This window comes from Electrona antarctica (genome assembly GCF_951216825.1).
Source record: "Electrona antarctica genome assembly, chromosome: 17".
In the NCBI taxonomy this organism is placed as follows: domain Eukaryota; kingdom Metazoa; phylum Chordata; class Actinopteri; order Myctophiformes; family Myctophidae; genus Electrona; species Electrona antarctica.
The window spans coordinates 34,457,041-34,474,256 of NC_136798.1; the positions used below are offsets into that span (position 1 = coordinate 34,457,041).

The 17,216-nt window shown below is 40.8% G+C and overlaps 1 long non-coding RNA gene across 1 annotated transcript in view; it reads left to right on the plus strand.

The window, feature by feature from the left end:
* The window catches only part of LOC306940467, a 560,182-nt gene that overhangs the window by 336,569 nt on the left and 206,397 nt on the right, over positions 1-17,216 (plus strand). The window lies entirely within an intron of this gene.

Genomic DNA, 17,216 nt, shown 5'->3' on the forward strand with positions numbered 1-17,216 from the left:
TGCGACCTTTACTATGTAATCGTGCATTTCCAGTCGGTGTGTGTGTTTGTCACACCCCAGGTGAGAGAGCACGTGACGTCATCAGGGATAGAGATCCCATGTCATCAATATTGGCCAGCAACTCTACATCTGACCTCAAACCCTTAGATCTCCATATATGGAGCTGACCTGTTCTGACATTCCATATGTTGATCCTTCCCCATCCATCCTTCCTCTTCGATGTCTCCCTTTTGACTGATATCTGTCCATTTAAACTCTAGATGGAATCTAGAATCTAGACTGTCTGGAGGGCTCTTGGACCCCTTCTATCCACTGCATGGTGTCTATTAGTGTGCTCCTAACCTATCTAGTGTGTAAGCTGATTTTGCAGTGTCATTTCACTAGCCCTTTTGGCTTTAGTGATGTTGTTTAAAACGTCACTATGCTAACCCTTCTCGCTCTCTTCTCCCCTACAGTCTGACAGCATTTACCGGCGTGTGCTGGTGTACAGTGTACTTTGCAATTTGCAACACTATTTGTTTTTTATAATGGGTTGAATCTAGAGTTGCAACACCAGCCAGTAAACTCACCAACATTTCAGTTGTAAGGAAAGCTTGAAAGTTGAATTATCCTTTCAATCTGCAAATAGTTTGTTTCATAAAAATCCACCGTAGACATGTTATGAGCTACTTTCTGCTAAAGAAATCCATGCCATGATAATTTTTAAAAGTGAGTTTGGAACGGAGGGCTCGTCGGAAGTTGTTCAACGGCTCTGTGTACTACTTGCACATAATGCAGGAAGCAGCATCACGATGCGTTAATGTAAAACGTTCCAGCATGAGTGCCCACAGTAAGCTGAATAATAAAAAGTGTAAATGGAGTTTCTAGGTGAAAGTGATTTTTTTTGACGTGCCAATATCTGCCATTGAGCCCCATTATACATTTCTCAAATTTGAAAGCACTATATTTGTCCACCGTAAGATGAACCTAAATAGGTTTTATTGGGGTTTCTATGTGTAAGTATGTAGGACTAGTAGCATGCCAAAGTTTGTGCTATTGCCATTGACAATGCATTGGGCGTTTAAGTTAAATAACTCAGAAACTACAAAACATTTCAAAGTAAAAGGTTCCAGCATGTGTCTCCACAGTAAGCTGAATTATAAAAAGTGTGAATAGAGTCCTTCCACTCTCTCACCACACCCCTTCCTCTCTCTCCTTGTATTAAGATTAAAGCCAGATCTGGAATTTATTTTTTATACCCACCTCATTTTATTGTCCAAAACAGCCAGGGGGCACCACCACCCACTCCCAAATCCTTAGGCCTACTACTGCACAAGGATCATGGTCAACCAGTAGGATCAGGACATGTATGTTAGTGGCATCAGGCTTGAACCTGCGAGTGGTTCACCACACTGCGATCCACAAACTTTTAGGTCTTTTTCTTTACCAACTGCACCATCACTACCTTAGCCTGACTGAGTAAGATTTCCGTCTGATTTTATCTTCTTCTTTCTTCAAAGTAAAGTTTCAGAGTAAAGACCCGAGCGGGATTTGAACCCACAGCGTCTGGATCATGCAGACAGACACTTAACACACTGAGCTACCAGGGTCTCTGTGTTCTCATATGTTCTGTCATGGTTTCTCCTCTGTATTATCTGATTAACATCCACGATAACACTTAAAAGCACTAAAGACACCTTTGATGCACAGCAAACACCATTAAAATGCTCTGTACAAGGCCCCATTTGAAAAGTGACACCAAGAAGAACAACTTAAAACATAGAGCTCAGTGGCACCCTTGTTAAGATGACATCCATGTGAGCCAGAGGTTGTGAGTTCATCCTATACTTTCACTCTGCAGCATGTTTTGGAGAATAACATCTAGAAGAGCACAGGAAAGAGATGGAAAGCAGAGGAGTTTCTCAGAGAGCATGGTGGCTCTCTGTGATAAACTGCTGTCTATGTGAGCTACAGGTTGTGGGTTCAAGTCTAGCTGAGTTCCTTTTCTACTCTTCACTGTGGACCACATTTTGGAGAATAACCCCGAAGAACAATGGAAAGCTGAGGATATTCTCAGAGAGCATGGTGGCTCTCTGTGATAAGCTGCTGTCTATGTGAGCCACAGGTTGTGGGTTCAAGTTCAGCCCATAGCCCATGGCCTCGGAAGGCATACCATAGGTTGCTGTATTTCTACATTTTTGAGGATTTCATTATACATTTCTCAAATTTAAAGCACTATATTTCTAAAACTATGAAACATTTCAAAGATTCCTTTTCAGGCAAACATGTCCACCGTAAGATGAACCTAAGTAGGCTAGAATGGGGTTGCTAGTAGCATGCCAAAGTTTGTGCTATTGCCATAGAGAATGCATTGGGCGTTTAAGTTAAATAACTCAGAAACTACAAAACATTTCAAAGTAAAACGTTCCAGCATGTGTCTCCACAGTAAGCTGAATAATAAAAAGTGTGAATGGAGTTTCTAGGTGAAAGTGCTTTTTTGACGTGCCAATGTCTGCCATTGAGCCCCATTGTAAATGTCTCAAATTTGAAAGCACTATATTTCTAAAACTATGAAACATTTCAAAGATTCCTTTTCAGGCAAACATGTCCACCGTAAGATGAACCTAAGTAGGCTAGAATGGGGTTGCTAGGTGTAAGTATGTAGGACTAGTAGCATGCCAAAGTTTGTGCTATTGCCATAGAGAATGCATTGGGCGTTTAAGTTAAATAACTCAGAAACTACAAAACATTTCAAAGTAAAAAGTTCCAGCATGTGTCTCCACAGTAAGCTGAATAATAAAAAGTGTGAATGGAGTTTCTAGGTGAAAGTGCTTTTTTGACTGCCAATGTCTGCCATTGAGCCCCATTGTAAATGTCTAAAATTTGAAAGCACTATATTTCTAAAACGATTAAACATTTCAAAGATTACTTTTCAGGCAAACATGTCCACCGTAAGATGAACCTAAGTAGGCTAGAATGGGGTTGCTAGGTGTAAGTATGTAGGACTAGTAGCATGCCAAAGTTTGTGCTATTGCCATAGAGAATGCATTGGGCGTTTAAGTTAAATAACTCAGAAACTACAAAACATTTCAAAGTAAAAAGTTCCAGCATGTGTCTCCACAGTAAGCTGAATAATAAAAAGTGTGAATGGAGTTTCTAGGTGAAAGTGCTTTTTTGACGTGCCAATATCTGCCATTGAGCCCCATTGTAAATGTCTCAAATTTGAAAGCACTATATTTCTAAAACTATGAAACATTTCAAAGAATCCTTTTCAGGCAAACATGTCCACCATAAGATTAACCTAAGTAGGCTAGAATGGGGTTGCTAGGTGTAAGTAGGTAGGACTAGTAGCATGCGAAAGTTTGTGCTATTGCCATAGAGAATGCATTGGGCGTTTAAGTTAAATAACTCAGAAACTACAAAACATTTCAAGGTAAAAAGTTCCAGCATGTGTCTCCACAGTAAGCTGAATAATAAAAAGTGTGAATGGAGTTTCTAGGTGAAAGTGCTTTTTTGACGTGCCAATGTCTGCCATTGAGCCCCATTGTAAATGTCTCAAATTTGAAAGCACTATATTTCTAAAACTATGAAACATTTCAAAGATTCCTTTTCAGGCAAACATGTCCACCGTAAGATGAACCTAAATAGGTTTGAATGGGGAGTCTAGGTGTAAGTATGTAGGACTAGTAGGCATGCCAAAGTTATAATTTTTTTCGGACGGCATACTATAGCATGTCGTTTTTCGTGATTTTGGACTATTTGAAAAAAAGATGAAAATCATGAAAAAACGACATACTATAGTTCATGGCTTCGGACGGCATACTATAGCATGTCGTTTTTCATGATTTTGGAGGATTTGAAAATAAGATGAAAATCATGAAAAAACGACATACTATAGTCCATGGTTTGGGACGGCATAATATATTTTGTCATATTTTCATGATTTTGGGACACTATGTCAGAGCCAGGACTTGAACCTGCAGCCTCCTGATTCCCAGGCAGGCTCTGTACCCAGTGAGCCACTGTGCATGCTGTACTTAAAAGGCCGAATAGATAATGACAGACGAGCCAGAGACTTGTTTCCATTGTGGTTCATAAACATTCGAACGTCTAGAGATAAACAACAGCAAAAGAAACAATAGACAAATCTCCTGTTATTTTATTTTTTTTATTTTATTTTTGTATCAATGTTGTACTCAAAGGGAACAGCAGACTGTGTTGTGGCAGGTAGCAAGTAGATCAGTGACTTAGCACAATGGCTGCATGATCTGGCCGGTCGTGTATAGTCGGCACAGCCGGACAGCCAATGAAACGAAGGCTTGCCTTTGTTGCCAGGCAGTTTTGCCATCTTTTTCACCCAATCAGAATTTTTCACTTTTCTATGTAGGGGATTTGGAGACTGGAGTTCGATTCCCCCTCATGGAAGATAGATCCATAGTTAAAGTTAGTTATTGACCTGTTAACTGCCTGGTAATTGCATATCTGGATGTAAAATAATAATAAAATATGTTGAGTTGTAATTGTACCACTGTGTCTGTGACTTATTTCTCTGCCCTTGATTTTCTATACTGCTGTAAATTTACATTGTCAGTAGTTATGATTGAATTGATGAATTTGGATAATTCTTTCCATCTAGATGACCAAGTTGGTTCCGGGGACCCTCAGGGGTCCTTGAGGGAGTTCCAGGGGGTCCCCATGCAGCTAAATGATAGTTAGTAACCAAATGGACCGTTATGGTTCTGTAACTCAGAGTGTACAAATGGAACCAAATGGTTCCATTTGTACACTCTCATAGTTAAATTAACATTGATTTAAAAACAAAAATTGGGGGACCCAGAGATAGAAATACCAGAAATGGGGGTCCGTAGACTAATGCATGTCAAACTGGGGGGGGTCCTTGAAATTAAACGGGTTGAGAATCACTGCTATAGCCGGGAAAAAAAGGAAAGAATATCTCTTATGGGGGGTCCCTGGCATATGTTTTCAAATGGGGGTCTGCGGGCTAATTAGTGTCAATTTGGGGGTCCTTGACATGAAAAAGTTTGGGAACCATTGGTAGATAGCAGTAGTACTCATCATCATTGCCATCTAGTGGCTGTTATAAATCAAAGCACAGCAAATGGAAGGCAGCCTCTGTAGACATTTTTAAAGCTCAGCTCAAGACCCACTTCTACACCCTTGCTTTTAATTGATTTATTTGTCTTTTAAAAAAAAGTTATTCATGTCCTCACTGTATTGTTTATGCCCTGCCTTTCTTTCTTTTTTGTGTAAAGCACTTTGAGCTGCATTTCATGTCATGAAAGGTGCTATACAAATAAAGTTTATTATTATTTTTTATTAGCAACAAAACATTTCTGTTGAACTCTGTGAAATTACACAACTCTTATATACATACAAAGATAAAGATAAATAGTATTAGAAAATAGATAAAATATCAAAAAACTGTGGGATACAATATATAGTGCAAATGTATCGGCTAGCAGCAGTTGAAATCCCATCCTAAAAATAAAACAAATGAAGAATGTATGTAACAGAATTTCTTTATACAGATGTAATTTGCTGTAAGCAGTGTATGGGTATAAACAGTGTACACACAATGATTTGTATTCCTTAAGGTGCTTCCATTGCATTCCTTTCAGAGTGCATTCTCTCTCTATGAAAAAAGTTTTAGTCATTTGTTTTTATCAACACTTGTATGTGTGTGCGTGCGTGTGTGCATGCGTGTGTGTGTTCCTCAGGCACAGTAGAGGCGTACAGACAGTTGGACTGTGAGGTGATGTGGCAGCCCTCCTCCTCGCCTCCAGAAGGAGACTTTGACCTGTGCGTCCATGAAGGCAGCGCCCAACGCCTGCACTGCGTTGCCACGGTCTGCCGCTCACTCACTCGTTAACTAAAACACCTAAAACAGGCAGGGAAAGCATATTGTTTTTTAAATGACCGGTTAGTTTGATTAGAAAGTTCTGCATTGTCCCTATAACTCATGCATCAAATCACAAAACGTGTCGGCTGAGTAGAGATACAGAATGGATTCTTCTAATGGTTTGTTTGATTTATTGATTGAATACTTTAATAACAGCTTGCAAAGAAGTACAGAGATACAGATAATGCTAAAAGGATAACACAGGCCTTGTTTCCATTCTGGTTATATGTATTCAACTCATCAAGCGTGGGCAGTGTGTGTACTATACAGGCTACACATCTGTCAGACCCCACTTCTGCATTGCTGTACTGAAACGTCACACCTGTCCTCAGACGATTGAGGGTTGTCCACTCCATGCAGGGCAGGTGCTGGCTGGCCAGGAACATCTGTGGGATCTTTGATGTAGTGGTGAAGCCTGGATGTTCTGCTGCCTTGCACTGATCCCTCCATCTCGCCATCACCCAGGAAGCCTTGGAGGTGTCAGCTGGTGTTGTGTGAAGCAGTTCCTGAGCCTGTGTGGCAAAGGGGCACAGGGACTGGTGTTTTAAGGATTATGTTGTACTTTATGATGGATAATTTTGAGTTATTAGATCTGTAGATCTGTTATTTTTGGTGGATGGTAGTTTCCATGTTCTCAATAACTATGTATTTTTCATGCCCTGTATCCCACTGAGTTTACATATCATTTCTGCCCCAGCGTAAAACAGATAGTATTAAATCTCACTCTCCCCCAGTCAGCGAGTAAGATAAAAGATTGTTTTCTCCTGTTGGACGTCTTGCATTATCTGCCCCTCTGGTGAAAAACATGTTATTCGGCCTTGGTACGGTGCTAGAGCAGACAAATTGTCTCCTAGTTACGTTAGCTGGTTGTCAGTAACTTGGGCTGTGAACTACATTTACTTAAAGAACTACAATTCCCTTCGGTCACTCTTCTGGGATTTTACCGGAAGTATAATTTGCCACGTATCCCAAGTAGGCCTCCCGGCAATAGGTGTCGCCATAATTCACTTTTGGGTTACCCTCTGAACTCAAATACATTACTTCCCCATGTCCAAAGGATGTTATGACTTATGTAGTATAAAATGTTGTCACTGATGATGTGTCAGTGAGAGATCGTTTTAACGCTGTACGGACCTGCCATTTCTCTCCCGATGTGATTGGTAATATATATCAAATGGAAAATCCCCATAGCTCTGGTGTGGACTTCTTTCTTCCGTGTCTGGTGTCAAACTCATTCTAAGGTATTCTGGTATACTGATACTTCTACTCTGCCTATTCTTTCCTTTTAGTATTATAGTTTTCCTCTAAAGTATTTATCCTTAAAAGGTATTACTATAGAGTTACAGTTGAACATTATAACAGTAAAGATAAAGTTAATATTCACTTGTTTAAAAGGTTTACAGTCCTGACTTGAGTACTTGTACTCTATTACATTCTTACAAATTCTCCTCCACGGTACTCCTCCAGAGTCCAGATGATTGATTGGTCTTCGATCCTTCCCTTATCTTAAAATGTATGTATCACTTTAGCTATTGAAAAATAGCAGATCTACAAGCTCATAGCGCAGTGCTGCACTACGGGCTTGTAGATCTGCTATGTTTGGAAAATCTTGAAAATGTGGCGCAAATATTAGAATATATATTCTTTCAGAGCGAACGTTTTAAACTCCAATCTTTGCTTACGGGGGAAGACGACTTGCAGCAAGCTATACACCTTGAAAAGTACAGTCATGACTCTTACTAAACACCAAAACTCAAGTGTACACTTAAACTGTATGTTGGCTTGTTTACTGTTGAGTGAGAGACCCACAGTTTGGAAAACACTGCATTAGCTGTCTGGGTGTTATACTGATATGACAATTAAAATTGTATTGCTATATCACACAAATTATGTTGTATTACTGTTGTATGGTAGACAATATATTTGGGTTTCAAGTGTGGTCATCTGAACACAGCGTCTTTACACTCTAGTGAAATAGTGCATTTCATATTTAATGTAAACATACAAAGAGGACTAAGGTGAGGCAGTCAGCAGGTCACAGCGCTGTAGGGCTTCGAACCCTATATCCAGCAGAAGCTCGGATAGTACTCTACCAGTGCTTTTTTTGCTTTGCAACACCATGCCTTTACTTGCATGTGAATTATTGATGACACCATGATAGGAGTACAATAACTTTGCATTGTGAATAAAACATATTAACCACAGTGTGGTTGCAGTGTAATGCTAACGATGTAATCACAGGGCTGTCTGCTTCATGTATTATAATTAAAAGTGCATTCTGGTATTGTGAATCAATGTACTTAAATGAAAGCACCAACTTCAGTGTTTACTGACTGACCTATAATAACAATATAGCCTCCAATAGCACAGCGAGGGGTCCGGGGACCCCCAGATTTTGTAAATAGCATCAACATCAGCTAAAGCCACTATAAAGCCTATTTGAAACTAGGCGATCTACGAGCTTGTTGATCAGCTATTTTCAACAAATCAGACCATTAAACTCAGTCAAATAAATGTTAAATCATGAAATATAACATCGGGTCTTGTGTAGGGTCTAAGGAGTAAACACTGATACAGTGAGTTATTATTTTGTCTGCTGGTTGCACGAGTTCAGCCCCATGTACAGTAACAGCTCAGCACAGTACTCAATTAACAGATCCCTGATCGATCTAAAAACGAATCCACTACATTCACCAAATCACCAAGACATTAAAACGTTTCCTTTGACAAGTCAGAGAGTGATCTGTTCGTCTGTTTACGATGATGCTAACACGCTAATTCGATTAGCATCCCTTCCTTTGTCAAAGACGTGCAAAATAAAAAATCTGTCAATGTATACACATTATGTTACACGTCTTTATCGGCGTTTCTGTGGTCAAGACAATGCATTGTACCGACCTGTCAGTTTCTGCTGCTGCTCGGGACTAGCCTGGTTAATAAACCAGACCGAATCAGCCGTTGGCGACAGTGTTGTGTGATATTAGTCTGGTTTATTAGCCAGGCTAGCTCGGGACTTCATGTATATGACGTAAACATTAAACAGGCAGAGAGACATATATGAATCCAGGCATTAATCTCGTCCAAAAATATATAAAACGTAAACGCCAAAATCGCGAGAGAGTCAGCTATCTATTATACATTTGAAAACGTGTGCCCAAGCCCAGGAAAGGAACATAAAGTCACCAGCTACTACGTCACTGACACGCTGCAACACGCTGCAACACACACTGCAACAACACACTAACACGACACAGCCTTACCCTCCGCGTCGATCCACGGCTATCTCCTCATGTCGCGCCGCACGCCCACACTCACCAACACCCGCGTAAAAACTGTCATTGCACTGACACTACAGCCGCCTCCCGTCCACACTCACAAACAATATCAATATCAATAATAAACACAAACACGCCACAAGCACCGACACCCCCGCCTAATTTGTTGCCAGGTCTATGAAAACAAGCCCAGACAAAATGCCATTCAACACGCTACTTACAACTCGCTTACAATTCGCGGACCTGGCAACACTGCATCCTGTTTTCCCATTGGCTACGCTTGCTACAACACGCATTTGCACTGCATCTTGGGAGCAACACAGCTTAATGTAGGGGTCACCGATTGCTGTGCTACATCCCCCTCATGTTCCCACCACCCCGTTCGGCTACACCACACACACTAACCTAAACAATTCTCCACATGCAACACAGGGCCCTTATTGGCTAGCCCCCTCACATGGCGATCCCCACGCTGCAAAACACAGGGCAGCCAGACACACACACACACACACACACACACTCATTCTAACTTGGATGGACAGCGCCGCGATTACATACACAGTTTACCATACGTCCTCTTCTGGGGGCCTGTCCGGCCAGTCCGGGTGGTTTTATACATTCCTTCAAATGTCCGGGGTTTTACACGTATCGCCTGTAGTGTATCGCTACGCTCACAGACCATTCACACCAATGTGTATTACAATGCACGTTCAATGGTTCGTAGTGGAAAAACACTGTGAGAGGTGGACTTTCAGCCCGAACCCCGGAATGTGTATTCTTCATAACTCTGCATGCGCTGCAACCTGACACCACTACCACTGGTCCCGACCGCAGATCAGAGACAGGCTCGCTGGCTGCTCCGCTGTCTGCAGATAGACAGACAGCGGAGAACTATCTCATCATTGACATGCAGAAAAAGTAGGCTGCTGTTTTCTTAGCTTTGTGACTGACCAATGACAAGCACATTGTATTGTCTGCAAAGGAACTATGTGTCTGTCACAAATACAAGTTCTGTCCTGCAAGCCCATGTCATGTCAACACAGACAAGGCAGCTGTGCGCGCGGTGAGTCCTGCAAATTATAATGACCCAATATTATTTTGTACAACCGAGCACAGCATAAGATATGATGGTTTGGAGAATAGGCTGGTCTCTCTTTTTACAACAGATAAGCCATTGCATACAGGTTCTCAAACTTTTTAATTTCAAGGACCCCCATAACTCTGCGAGTCAAACCAAATGGACCCATAACAGTCCCATTTCATTCCAATTCTACAGTATCAGAGTTAAACGTTATACAAGACTCCATTTGGTTACATTTGTACACTCTCAGAGTTACAGACCTGTAAGGGTCCATTTGGGTCCATGTGTTACACTCTCACAGTTACAGACCTATAATGGGTCCATTTGGAACCCCCTCAAGGAACCATGAGGGTCCCTGGATCACACCTTTCACAGCCACTGCTTTAAATAAATACATAACTAATATAGAGCATATTTGATCCATTTATTGTTAGGCTATAGATTCTTTTGACATCTCAATTTAACAGAACCGCCCACGCACGGCACATGCACGACGTGCACGCGCATGTGCACATCCACATCCACATGCACGCGCGCATGTGTCCTTTTTGGTAATTCAGAATATGGTATGCCTACACAGTTACAATAATGCAAACACGCAAATCGCACAAACGACTGCGTCGACACCTGGCGTGGAACAAACGGGACGAACCGAGGCGCATATATGGATAACAACAACACTACACGCGCGCGCGCACGCGCTGCAACACAAAACAGCTGCATAAAACGCGTGTCACTGTGGACTTCTGTATCTGTGGACTTCTGTATCGCAACGCGGGGCAACGCAACTCTGGGATGAGCGGGCCGAAGGCCCGCGAAATTCTAGTTCATTACAAAATATTTCACAGACCTTGATGTGATTGTTCGCTGTGATAAAGTAACACCATTCAGAACAGCGCCACAGCCAGCCCATCCACACCCACTCTGTGGCCAGACGTATATTACATCGGCAGTGAGATTAGGACAGCGCCACAGCCAGCCCATCCACACCCACTCTGTGTGTGGCCAGACATATATTACATCGGTACCGAAGTTTAGGACAGCGCTGCGGCCGCCGTCCGCACCCACGTTGCGGCCGGAAGCGGTACTGCGCCCGTAGTGAAAATTCACTACCGTAGAGAATGAACGGGACCTCGTTTAGGGCCGTTTAGCTAAACAATACGCGACGGCCGCGCGCCGGAGGTGTTGGGTTCAAACCCCACTCAAATCTTTACTTGCCAAAATCTGCCATTGACCCCCATTCTGAATTTCTCAAATTTAAAAGCACTATATTTCTAAAACTATGAAACATTTCAAAGATTCCTTTTCAGGCAAACATGTCCACCGTAAGATGCACCTAAATACGTTTGAATAGGGTTTCTAGGTGTAAGTATGTAGGACTAGTAGCATGCCAAAGTTTGTGGTATTGCCATTGAGAATGCATTGGGCGTTTAAGTTAAATAACTCAGAAACTACAAAACATTTCAAAGTAAAAAGTTCCAGCATGTGTCTCCACAGTAAGCTGAATTATAAAAAGTGTGAATGGAGTTTCTAGGTGAAAGTGCTTTTTTGACGTGCCAATGTCTGCCATTGAGCTCCATTGTAAACTTCTCAAATTTGAAAGCACTGTATTTCTAAAACTATGAAACATTTCAAAGATTCCTTTTCAGGCAAACATGTCCACCGTAAGATGAACCTAAGTAGGCTAGAATGGGCTTGCTAGGTGTAAGTATGTAGGACTAGTAGCATGCCAAAGTTTGTGCTATTGCCATAGAGAATGCATTGGGCGTTTAAGTTAAATAACTAAAAAACTACAAAATATTTCAATGTAGAAAGTTCCAGCATGTGTCTCCACAGTAAGCTGAATAATAAAAAGTGTGAATGGAGTTTCTAGGTGAAAGTGCTTTTTTGACGTGCCAATGTCTGCCATTGAGCTCCATTGTAAATTTCTCAAATTTGAAAGCACTATATTTCTAAAACTATGAAACATTTCAAAGATTCCTTTTCGGGCAAACATGTCCACCATAAGATGAACCTAAGTAGGCTAGAATGGGGTGTCTAGGTGTAAGTATGTAGGACTAGTAGCATGCCAAAGTTTGTGCTATTGCCATTGAGAATGCATTGGGCGTTTAAGTTAAATAACTCAGAAACTACAAAACATTTCAAAGTAAAAAGTTCCAGCATGTGTCTCCACAGTAAGCTAAATTATAAAAAGTGCAGACTGCATTGTGGCAGTTAGCAAGTAGATCAGTGACTTAGCACACTGGCTTCATGATCTGGAGGTTGTGGGTTCAAACCCCACTCAAATCTTTACTTGCCAAAATCTGCCATTGACCCCCATTCTGAATTTCTCAAATTTAAAAGCACTATATTTCTAAAACTATGAAACATTTCAAAGATTCCTTTTCAGGCAAACATGTCCACCGTAAGATGCACCTAAATACGTTTGAATGGGGTTTCTAGGTGTAAGTATGTAGGACTAGTAGCATGCCAAAGTTTGTGGTATTGCCATTGAGAATGCATTGGGCGTTTAAGTTAAATAACTCAGAAACTACAAAACATTTCAAAGTAAAAAGTTCCAGCATGTGTCTCCACAGTAAGCTGAATTATAAAAAGTGTGAATGGAGTTTCTAGGTGAAAGTGCTTTTTTGACGTGCCAATGTCTGCCATTGAGCTCCATTGTAAACTTCTCAAATTTGAAAGCACTATATTTCTAAAACTATGAAACATTTCAAAGATTTCTTTTCAGGCAAACATGTCCACCGTAAGATGAACCTAAGTAGGCTAGAATGGGCTTGCTAGGTGTAAGTATGTAGGACTAGTAGCATGCCAAAGTTTGTGCTATTGCCATTGAGAATGCATTGGGCGTTTAAGTTAAATAACTCAGAAACTACAAAATATTTCAATGTAGAAAGTTCCAGCATGTGTCTCCACAGTAAGCTGAATTATAAAAAGTGTGAATGGAGTTTCTAGGTGAAAGTGCTTTTTTGACGTGCCAATGTCTGCCGTTTAGCTAAACAATACGCGACGGCCGCGCGCCGGAGGTGTTGGGTTCAAACCCCACTCAAATCTTTACTTGCCAAAATCTGCCATTGACCCCCATTCTGAATTTCTCAAATTTAAAAGCACTATATTTCTAAAACTAACTAAGTTTGTGCTATTGCCATTGAGAATGCATTGGGCGTTTAAGTTAAATAACTCAGAAACTACAAAATATTTCAATGTAGAAAGTTCCAGCATGTGTCTCCACAGTAAGCTGAATTATAAAAAGTGTGAATGGAGTTTCTAGGTGAAAGTGCTTTTTTGACGTGCCAATGTCGGCCGTTTAGCTTTTGACGTGGGCAAGCCCTAGTAGCATGCCAAAGTTTGTGCTATTGCCATTGAGAATGCATTGGGCGTTTAAGTTAAATAACTCAGAAACTACAAAATATTTCAATGTAGAAAGTTCCAGCATGTGTCTCCACAGTAAGCTGAATTATAAAAAGTGTGAATGGAGTTTCTAGGTGAAAGTGCTTTTTTGACGTGCCAATGTCTGCCATTGAGCTCCATTGTAAACTTCTCAAATTTGAAAGCACTATATTTCTAAAACTATGAAACATTTCAAAGATTCCTTTTCAGGCAAACATGTCCACCGTAAGATGAACCTAAGTAGGCTAGAATGGGCTTGCTAGGTGTAAGTATGTAGGACTAGTAGCATGCCAAAGTTTGTGCTATTGCCATAGAGAATGCATTGGGCGTTTAAGTTAAATAACTCAAAAACTACAAAATATTTCAATGTAGAAAGTTCCAGCATGTGTCTCCACAGTAAGCTGAATAATAAAAAGTGTGAATGGAGTTTCTAGGTGAAAGTGCTTTTTTGACGTGCCAATGTCTGCCATTGAGCTCCATTGTAAATTTCTCAAATTTGAAAGCACTATATTTCTAAAACTATGAAACATTTCAAAGATTCCTTTTCAGGCAAACATGTCCACCGTAAGATGAACCTAAGTAGGCTAGAATGGGGTGTCTAGGTGTAAGTATGTAGGACTAGTAGCATGCCAAAGTTTGTGCTATTGCCATTGAGAATGCATTGGGCGTTTAAGTTAAATAACTCAGAAACTACAAAACATTTCAAAGTAAAAAGTTCCATCATGTGTCTCCACAGTAAGCTGAATTATAAAAAGTGTGAATGGAGTTTCTAGGTGAAAGTGAAAGTGACGTGCCACTATCTGCCATTATAAATTTCTCAAATTAAAAGCACTATATTTCTAAAACTATGAAACATTTCAAAGATTCCTTTTCAGGCAAACATGTCCACCATAAGATGAACCTAAATAGGTTTGAATGGGGATTCTAGGTGTAAGTATGTAGGACTAGTAGCATGCCAAAGTTATAATTTTTTTCGGACGGCATACTATAGCATGTCGTTTTTCGTGATTTTGGACTATTTGAAAAAGAGATGAAAATCATGAAAAACGACATACTATAGTTCATGGTTTCGGACGGAATACTATAGCATGTCGTTTTTCGTGATTTTGGAGGATTTGAAATAAAGATGAAAATCATGAAAAAATGACATACTATAGTCCATGGTTTGGGACGGCATACTATAGTATGTCATATTTTCATAATTTTGGGAGACTATGTCAGAGCCAGGACTTGAACCTGCAGCCTCCTGATTCCCAGGCAGGATCTGTACCCAGTGAGCTACTGTGCATGCTGTTCTTAAAAGGCTGAATAGATAATGACAGAAGAGCCAGAGACTTGTTTCCATTGTGGTTCATAAACATTCGAACGTCTAGAGATAAACAACAGCAAAAGAAACAACAGACAAATCTCCTGTTATTTTATTTTTGTATCAATGTTGTACTCAAAGGGAACAGCAGACTGCATTGTGGCAGGTAGCAAGTAGATCAGTGACTTAGCACACTGGCTTCACGCGCCGGCCGGTCGTGAATAGTCGGTGATGTATATTTAGCACCAAGTTACCCAAATTGTGTCGTTAGCAGTGATGGTCGTCGAAGGAAGAAAGGAGAAGACCAGCAGGTTGTCGTCACATTCTGATCAGCTTTATTGAACAGAATAACTCAGTACAAGGCTTTCCACGGGCGGAAGGCCCCGTGAAATACATGGAGTCACAGCATAGCTAATCAGTGTGGACTCTCTAGAAGTTTCACTGCGTCCAAGTATTTACTAACTTCTAAGTCCCGCCCCCCTCCCTGGAAACTCATAGGCTCTTCCGGTCAAGGAGGAGGCGGGACATACACATGGCATGCAGCTCATGTGTCACTCTATGTTTTATACCAAATAAGACTAATTCAATATCTATACTATATATGAAGTATGCCGAACACATGTAATGAAATTGTTCAAACTATATTGTTAACCAGTCTAAATGATTAAGCACAAATACACAGTGTAGATTCATCAATTCTGGAGCAGGGAGCAGAAAGCTCTCTGCACACACACACAGCTGTTGGTTTAACAGTTGGAGATAGGAGCTGTTCCTATGGTCAGAAACAGAACCCCCGACCCACCTGGGGTGTTTTAGCTGATGGTATGGTAGCAGAGGATGGTTAGAAACAGCACCCAGACCCCCTGGGGTGCCTGGCCGCATTCTTAACAAAAGGCTTTGTTTTTACGGACTAGCTGTAAATAACTCTAAAGCAGTTGGCACACACACACACAGAGTATTGCATGTCCCAACTTAGTTCTGTGTCCTGTGCACACTGACACTGTGTGTCAACTGTCTATTAAAATATCAACTGATTGATATATACGTGTCCATGTCTATAAAATATCCATCACATCCTCCCTCAACAGGCTCTTACGCCTGTTGCAATACCATGACAGCATCATAAGTCATAACCTGCCTAATTAATTTTTCCAAAAATAAATTGCCAAAAATATTTCTTTTTTCCAAAATTCAAAATTAATCATTTTAACCATAGTACAACGTGATAGACCTCCCTGGACACAGAAGCCTCTTGTTAACTACCTAAATTGTATCAAATTAGAACCGAACAAGCATGGGGCTTGTTCTGTTGTATCTCTTATACAGACCTGAAACTGAACCATATTTAAAACAGAAATTAAACTCCTTATTTAACTGAAATCCTATTTAGACTAAATCAAATTCCTATATTGATTACATTCAAATACCTATACTTTAACTGAAATCCTATTTTAGACTAAATCAAATTCCTATATTGGTTACATCCTGTTTAGACTAAATCAAATTCCTATATTGATTGAATACAACTACCTGTAATTGAAAAGTTAACACTCATAGCATGACAAAATGGTTAATCATAAAAACAAACATCCCTTTAACAGTACTATTTCAGTACCTTGTTATATCTACTTTGACCTATGTCAGCACAGAATACAACATACAAACATTAGAACAACATTTTCCAACATTAATCACAATGCAGATGAAACACGATTTTTTTTCTTTCCATGACGCAAATTGTTCAGACGTTCAACGCGCAGTAGGAAACGGTTCCCACAATTATTTTTTTCGCCTATAGAATAAAAACGCTTGGAACCTCCTTCTTGATTCTCAGAGCTCGCACATAGCTCTCAGATCTGTAGGTTTGAAGCAGACCGTTGTCACCATATGCTTGTTGTCACAGCACACACGTGAACCACAGCTTAACTGCAGTCAGCAGTAGAACTCAGTAGAACTCACTTTGAGCATCACAAGGCTCTTAGTGGACAGCTTATTGCTTAGTCATGTCAATCATGACAGCAAAAGCATTGAAACGCTCCTGTAGCAGGAACGCTCCTGTATACGAACATTGGAACGGTCTGGCTTGGACCTCTCCTCCCTCCTAGTGCAGAAGGAGAACCAGTTTGCACCGGCCCGTGGGCCGTAGCCTCCCTTGGACCTCTCCTCCCTCCTAATGCAGAAGGAGAACCAGTTGGCACCAGCCCGTAGCCGCAGAAATAGTGTTCGATCCAACACCTCCGAGTCCTGTAGCGAACACAGGTCTGTGAA